This window comes from Bubalus bubalis, chromosome 9, assembly GCF_019923935.1.
Source record: "Bubalus bubalis isolate 160015118507 breed Murrah chromosome 9, NDDB_SH_1, whole genome shotgun sequence".
NCBI lineage: Eukaryota > Metazoa > Chordata > Mammalia > Artiodactyla > Bovidae > Bubalus > Bubalus bubalis.
In genome coordinates this window covers 63,473,420-63,480,853 of record NC_059165.1, presented here as the reverse complement: position 1 = coordinate 63,480,853, position 7,434 = coordinate 63,473,420, and the positions used below count along the sequence as shown (strand labels likewise).

Below are 7,434 nucleotides of genomic sequence, written 5' to 3'. Positions count from 1 at the left end.
ATGGCAGTCAGACTGTCCAACATAAACTGCCTCAGGGAGTGGATGACAGATTTAACAAAGGAGTCGAATGATCGGCTTTTGAGTTTCAGGAGTCGAGGCCTGGATATAAGGTTTGGAATAAGACACGATGAGGAAGGGGAAGGCTGTGGACAGCACACAGAGTGCCTTTGGGTGAACTGTAAAGAGGTGTCTTTCTCCTTGGCAGGGCAAGGGCGGATTTTAGCCTGAGTGAGCCCTCACCCACAGCAGGCCACACACTGCTCTGCCATATGGGGTGTTCCTGTGCAAAGGCAGGTTTCCCCATCCCTGAAACTGAAAGAGCTCTCCCTGATCTTGGGGCAGGGTCAGGTCGGAGGTGAGGACAGCAGAGCTGGTGGGGACACGAGGCGACCTTAAATGTTTGGTGGGTCCCTGAGAGGGGGCACAGGGCCACTCTGATTCGGAACAGAGAACAGAAACCCAGATAGTTTTGGGGAGCAGAGGGAAAGAACAGATACCTTTCTTAGGTAGAGCCCTAGGGAGGAGGCAGAGGCCCTAGGATGCGGACGGCTCCCCAGCCCCACTGGGTGTGAGGCAGCAGAATGGTTCCTGAAAGCTCACCTTAGCACCCTGTGGCAGAGCCGGGGGTGGGGTGTGGGGCACAGCTAGCTTCCTCCGGCTCCACAGTGGTTTGGAGACTGCAGGAGGGCTTGCGTGCCCGTGCTCCGAGAAGGCCAAGAGAGTGGCAGGAGGTATCTGAGGATGGCTTTTGGATGGGAATGAGGGTCTGTGTAGCAGGGACTTGCAGGACTGACCTTTCAGAGGCAGAGAGAACAGTGGCGGTGGACAGAGAGGACCACCCACCTTCAGCTACAGAACCGAGCGCCAGTTCTGTAGGTGTGGGGACTCAGAACTGAGACTTCTGTCACTTCAGGGGACAGAGCCTCACAGAGATCCACTAACGGGAAACTAGCATGACAATCCAACCCGCTTGAGTTTGTGGATTAAGAATGATATACTATGCAAAGAAAATCATAAGTAAATACCTAATAATGATCTCTGCATGGTAGGACTAAGTGCAATTTTCATTTTCTTCTTTTTGAGTGCTGCGGCTTTTGACAATTTCTCCAGTGACCATGTTTGCTTTTTAAATGAAAATAATAATTTTTTTTGAAAACAGTAACTTGCTTTTTTTCTCTCTCTCTCTTCTCTGGGGTTCTCATTCCTTAAGTGCCTCATCCATCATGCTTCCTTCCACCCCTCTGACCTTCCCTCCTCGCCGGTGCCTGGTAGACACTGGCCGAGGTGGGGCTGGAGTCTAGGAAGGCAGTGGCTCTAGTCGGGAGTCCTAGAGTCATGATGACACCGATGATATCACCACCAAGGACACTTTTCCGTCCTCTCTGCAGCCATTTAAGAGGACAGAGGCCAGGGATGTGGAGGGAGAGATGCTTTCCTCATTTTTTTGTGTCGGAGTGACTGTCTCTCCTCCCCCAAGCAGAAGGGTTCAGGCTGAGCTCTGCTGAGCCAGTGTGGGCTGGGCCTCTGCACTGTCCAAGCTCCCAAGTAGCACTCCGTCCTCAAATCTGCTCCTCAGTCCCCTCTGAGCCCTTGCTCAGAGTCTCACTCTGACTCTCCAGGCGGAAAAGGCCTCTGTGGGCCAATCAGGCCGCTTTGAGAGAAAGGGAGATGATGACAAGCCAGTGGGGCCGGTTAAGGCATCCCCGCCTGGGAGGGGGCCTGGATGAAAATAGAACAGAGGCAGGAGAGGAGGTGGCTTAGTGAGCTGGAGGGCGAAGCATGCTGATTATCAAAGAGCGAATTACCTGGGCCTAATTACGAGCGCACTTAAACATCACATTGCCTCCTGATACACAACGGAAGTGGCTCAGATTCTATCACAAAGAGTCAGAAAGGGTGATAAAAATAAAAGATGGATCTCAGCCCTGTGTCCTTCCCCTCCCTTCCTTCCTGCCTGTCATTAGTTGTGGTAGGAAGAAGAATGCCCAACCCCCAGCTCAGCCTGGTGGGAGCTTGGTGTTTTCTCCCTGTCCTCTGTTGGCCGAAACTGCCTACACAGGGATGGGAGAGATGGCATGGTGAGGGGTCCCTCTCAGGTGGTCTAATGCCAGGACATCCAGGAAGCCTGCTGTCCTCACTGGGGCAGGTTGTGTGCTCAGAGTTTTTTCTGTCTTATACCAGGTGGTCCCTGAGGTCCCAGGACAGAAGAGGGGGGGACTCTGCCTGTGGCCCTGTGCAAGCATGACATTTCCTCACTTCCAGGAAACTGGAGACCAAATCCAAACAAAGCCATCCCTGCAGAAGGTTGTCAGTGTTTCTGGTCCCTTGGTTGAGTTTTCACTTTGTAATAATGCTGTTTAATAATGGTTATGCAGCAGAAGATAGAGTGGGGTTGAGCTCCTCATCCCTACTCTGTTTCTTAGTGCCTGCAATGCTTTATCCCCCATCTTCTCTACATGTCCAAATCTCACACATCTTCCAAAGCCGGATCAGTCCCGCCTCCTTGGTGCATATCAGAGAGCTAGCAAGAGCACTGGATCCTGTGTCCCCGCCCCATTCCTACTGCCCGTCAGTCAGGTAACTTGATAACCATGTTGTCTGGCAAGGGGACTTCTGTGACAGTGGCCTTCACACTCGACCATCAGAGTCACCCAGGAGCATAGCGATTCCTAGGCTCCACTCCCTGTCCATCCATCTACATTATCAGCACGTGTCCTGGGGAATTAGGAGGCAGGGGTTCTACAACCGCACTGAGAAATGCCCTGCAAGCTGTGTCCCTCCCACCCCAGGCTGCCTCCAAGGACAGGGCTCCTACACGTGATGTCCAGCTGGAAGGGCACCCCTCCCATTCACCTGTGTTCATGGGCACTCACTCTGTACCCAGTCCCATTCACTGGGCTCAGGGGCTCCCTGCAGTTAAACTTCCACTCAAGGGGGCCCTCGCATTACATAAGCTCTTTCTATGCAAATAGGACAACAAATCCTGCCCTGCCCTTCCCACCTGGCTGGATTGTTGTTTTAATTAAGCGAGACAAGGGACGTGCAAGTGCTCTGAGAGCTATAAGATTGGGAATCAGAGGCAGAGTTATCTATGCCCACTGGGCAATGATTCACTGACTGCCTTGTGACATTTCCTCTGCACAGTCCACCGCACTTATTAAAAATCTCACAAATCTACTTAACTGCTCCCAGCTGAGGGCTTGGCTTTGTTGAGTGGCTGCATTCAGCTTGTTCAGCAAAGCCTGCCTCCTTCCACAAGATGGCCAGAGCTGTTTTCTTGATTTCTATTGGTGGACAGAAACAGGATTTCTTCCCAGGAGGGGCAAAACTGATCCGGGTAGTTGGGAATCCTCACTGTGGCTTCATTAACACCTGCTGACTTCATTCTTAGGCGGTTGACTGAGGCCCCAGGAGTAAGTCATTTTCTTGAGATGGATGGGTAAGGTTCCTCTCCTCTGGTGGGGGGTCCAGGCTTCAGTCCCTCTGTTTGAGTTATCTGCTGCTTGGGTGAGACGCCATCTGAAAGCTCAGACTCGTAAAGCAACACTTTATTGTTTCCCGTGATTCTGTGGTTGACAGGCTTCAGCTGGGCGGTTCTGCTCCCCGGGGCTGACCATCTCCTCTCCTGTGAAGCTGCTTGCAGCTGGGAGCTTGACCCCAATGGAGAGGCCCAGAGGCCTCTTGTTCTCTGGGCTTCTCTCCACACGGCGTTTCAACACTGAGCTGTGCAGCTGAGCTTCTCTGCGAGGGCAAACCCATGAGCACGTGCTTATGGAGCCACTGTTGGTGTGGAACTGGCTGCCCCGAGTCACAGGACCAAGCCTGGTGTCCACATAGGACGGGGGTAAGCAAAGGCAGGAGTTCCTAGAGGCGTGTGTCCTGGGGGCCCTGATTGCTCATTCTCCACAACCTCACTCTTTCTTGGGAAGTCACCCCAATACGTGGTAGAGCAGGCAGCAGCCAGGCCTGTGTTCACCTGACCTTTTTCCACCTGCATCAGTGCTGCTGGGCTTGGAGGCCTGGGGTGTGACTTGGGGGAGGTTACAGACTCCCTCTCCTGTGCTCTGGGTCAATGGTATCTTCTGTCCCTGGGCGACCACAGCCTGCAGGGAGGAGCCTCAGAGGCCTGGCAGGTAAGCAGTGTCTCTGAACCTTCCCCTCTGCAGTAGCGCAGCTTCACACACGCAGCCTCTTGCATGTTGGCTCTGGCCTCTTTATGGACGTAGCCTCCAGAGAGGCCTGTGGGAGCCCAGCACTGGTTCCCAGGCGCCACGAAGATGGAGCCACAGACACGGTCTCTCCCCACACCTGCTTGGGTTGCCTCAGGTCTCTACCACCAGGGGACCTGTGTGGCAGTATGTGTGGGGCTCTGCCTCTGCCTCCTCTGGCCAGAGTTCTGGGGGCTTGGGCCCAGTACCATTCTCCCCTCCAAATACCTCCCATCATGTCTCTGACTAAGTGGTGGGCACCAGGGATGACCAGTGGAGGTCTTAGCATACCTTGGGTCGCTTCAGAGTTGTAGGCAATTGGCCAGAACCCTGTGGGTAGATGCGTACCGGGGCTGTGTAGGGACTGAGAGCTCCCTTGGTTTCCTCACGTTTCTGTGCTTTTGTCTTAAACCAGCAGCTTTGTTTTCTGGAAGAGGTCCCTGTTGTTTCACCTCAGGCTGACTCTTTCACGTCATATGTATGCAGGGAGAGGATGGACTGGAAGGTCTTTAAGAATCAGCAAAATGGCATTTCTACCCTTTGGGAGAAAAACTGAGGATGTGTCCAGAGTGACTAGAATACTGATCCGCACCAGCCTTCCCCTTGCAGCCTCAGCACAGTGGGAGTCGTCCGCCTCTGAGCTGGTGCCTGGGGACCTGGAGGCTCGGAAGTGGAGAGGGTCTTCACAAGACACACTGGCCCCCAGACCCAGGGTCTTTACCGAGGCCCTGAATACATATTCTGTTCACGGTGCTGTGACAGACAGTGAAGGTGCTGTGAGCGCCTTCACGTGAAGACGCGTCTGAAGAAGCAGCGAGGTGTTTTTCTTTCTTTTTTTTTTTTCAGAACATTCACCTTCAGCCGGGCTGCACAGGCCTTTGGGGCTTCTAATTTAGTTTGGCAGGCGGGGCAGCCACCAGAGGCTCTACTTTGCTGGAGTGTCTGTCTTGTGATTGATTGGAGCTGAGAATGAAACCCTGCGGCTCTGTTCTGTTGGCTCCCTGAAATGATCAGGAGTTACTTCCTCCGTCAAGGAGACTGACCCAGCTGGGGTCTGGGGTGGCCACTGCTCCCCCGGCACCACCGGCCCAAAAACTCTCGCTGGTATGGATGCTGGGCTTCATGCTACTCTCAACCATCTAAGCTCACCGAAAGCAGGGCCAGTACCCCACATCCAATATTCAGCTGTATTGATGTCTATGTCACTCGAGTGTCCACATCAACAGCCTGTACCTACAAATGGAGCTACATTTCCTATTTACAGCAGGAACCTCATCAGCTACAAATTGGTCACCCTCAGACTGTTTGCTGGGTATTTGTGGGTCTGAGTGGTAACTGCCTCCCAGATAAGCGTGATGCCTGTAGCCACCATGTCTTCTCCCTTCCTGCTTTGCCCTCCCCGCCTGGCCTCCCCACTAGGCACTGCTGGCAAAGCTGTTGAGAGGCGCCCCGCTGGGGCCACTGTCCACCGCAGAAGTGCCCAGGGGGTCAATTCTGGATCCTTCCAGAGTGAAGCCTGGGCAGAGCAGAGCAAAGGGTCCTCTCCCAGTCCTGAGTCGCACCCATCTGCTGGCCACCAGAACAGCCAGGAGATCCAGCGTCTTGGGGTTTCACTATTGAAGAATTTAGCCAGCTTGATGCCATCACACATGGTCCAGAGCCTCACAGAGTCTCAAGAAGAACAATCCTGGTAGTTTCCGGCCCTTGCTCCTCTAACTGCAGAATTGCAAAACAGCCCCCGGGGGGAGGGTGGGGCAACTACATCCTAGAGTTATTTCTGTGTTTATCAGGATTCTGAGGATGTAAATGACATCCAGATACCCAATGCAAACTGGCCTCAACAAAAATGGGACTTTATATGGCACGAAAGGGCTCAGGTGGTAAAGTATCCACCTGCAAAGCGAGAGACCCAGGTTGGATCTCTGGGTTGGAAAGAACCCCTGGAGTAGGAAATGGCAACCCACTCCAGTATTCTTCCACAGAGAATCTCATGGACAGAGGAGCCTGGAGGGTTACAGTCCATAAGGTCGCAGAGAGTTGGACATGACTGAGTGATAATCACCCATGCACAAAGCTGAGAATGCTCCCGGAACAGGTCCCCAGGTGTAGGAAAAGCTACAGGAAGAGGGCCTCAGGGCGAGAATGTGGCACAGCTCCCCTCTCCACCTTTCCTCTCTTCCCTTCCCTCCTTTTTTCTCTTCTCCCCCACCTCCCTCTGACATTTACTTCTTCTATGTCCTTAATTTCTCATCTTTGACCTCGCTGGCAGACAGCCTGTCTCTGTGTGAGGGAAGAAGTGTCTACTGGAGTCCCAGATTCACATTCTTCTGTTCAGCAACCTTATTGGAAAAAAGGAGCTCTCCTTCCCAGTGTGTACACAGATATCAGGGTCGAGGCAGGCGTGTGATTGCCCTGCTCGGGGCTGCACACGGACAGCCATCTCAGGGCAGATGTGTGATTGCCTTGCTTGGTGCTGTGTTGGCTTCAGGGGTACGGGGTCCTCTGGTTGGCTGGGCTGAGGTTAGGGTGAGATCTGCTTCCAGCCAAAGAGGGGGTGCCAGCCAGTATGAAGATGGCACGGCCATGCCCTCCCCTGCCCCGCGCCTGCCTGCCTCCCTTCCTTGGCCTTACCCACCAGCACACAGGGCCCTGGAGGTGGTTATGTGGAAGTGGCTCAGAAGCGCCATCTACTGTGAGGCTGAGTCTGCACTCAGACACCTGAATGGGTCCTGGCATGCTTTTCTTTGGATATATGAGAGCTTCTTTGGCCTTCTGCTTCTCCAGTGCACTGCGGGGTTAGGCAGGCCATTGGCCTGGGGTTGTGTAGGATCAGTGCCAGGGGACCAATGGCCTTGCCTGTTAGTGGGCATAGCTGATGGGCTGTTGCTTCCAGCTATACCTGATGCAGATGCTCTGAGGCATCTCACTTTTTAATCACATTGTAGTGAGAGTGCCCTCCTCCCTGTCTTGCTTGCTTGGGGGAGCCCTATCCTTGCCCCTCTTCCTCCTGCCTCCCTGGATGCCCAGGTGGGGCAGCTGGGCGAGGACATGGCCTTCCAGCTGTGGTCCCATCTCTATGGCCCACTTGTCCTCCACAGGCAGGGGCAAGCTGCCTCAGCCTCTCAGCTCTCAGACGCTCCCCTCTGTCCCTCTCAGACCCCTTTTGGAAGGGGAAGAGTCCTGACTCCTCAAATACCACTTCTTTCAAACTTTTTTATTCTTCCCT

At 53.8% G+C, this 7,434-nt stretch overlaps 1 long non-coding RNA gene across 1 annotated transcript; it reads left to right on the top strand.

Moving 5' to 3' along the window:
* Positions 1 to 943: 943 nt before the first annotated feature.
* On the top strand, positions 944 to 6,609 carry LOC123335078. Its single transcript, XR_006553380.2, has 2 exons — positions 944 to 3,844; positions 5,055 to 6,609. It is a non-coding gene; the product is annotated as an uncharacterized LOC123335078 (long non-coding RNA).
* Positions 6,610 to 7,434: the final 825 nt, after the last annotated feature.